The sequence below is a fragment of the Penaeus monodon genome, chromosome 32 (genome assembly GCF_015228065.2).
Source record: "Penaeus monodon isolate SGIC_2016 chromosome 32, NSTDA_Pmon_1, whole genome shotgun sequence".
Classification (NCBI taxonomy): Eukaryota; Metazoa; Arthropoda; class Malacostraca; order Decapoda; family Penaeidae; genus Penaeus; species Penaeus monodon.
Window position 1 is genome coordinate 30,056,446 of NC_051417.1, and position 334 is coordinate 30,056,779.

Here is a 334-nt window from a genome sequence, read left to right on the forward strand (position 1 = left end):
GACCAACCAATGAATGGATGAAAAAAAGTAAACACATAATCAGAACGAAAGAATACAAGAGATTCCCCAAGGAACGCAAAACATCAGAGGCGAAAAAGTGATCCCTAAAAACAAGACGCGAGCGAGCCATGCTGCTATGTGCCTCCGGCCCCGCGATCCCCCTCGCTCGGGCCCTAAAAAACAAAATATGACGCCGCGACACATTAAAGTCTACGGCTTGTGCACTCCACTCCCCGAGAGATTGTGATATTTGTTTTAAAAATAAATGTAAGGAATTTAAATTGTATCCATTAAAATGAATCTTTTAATGTTGCCGCCCTCAGTACAAGACTTC

The 334-nt window shown here is 42.8% G+C and overlaps 1 protein-coding gene across 1 annotated transcript in view; it reads right to left on the reverse strand.

Moving 5' to 3' along the window:
- The window catches only part of LOC119593791 (zinc finger protein rotund-like), a 160,011-nt gene that overhangs the window by 151,026 nt on the left and 8,651 nt on the right, over window positions 1–334 (reverse strand). The window lies entirely within an intron of this gene.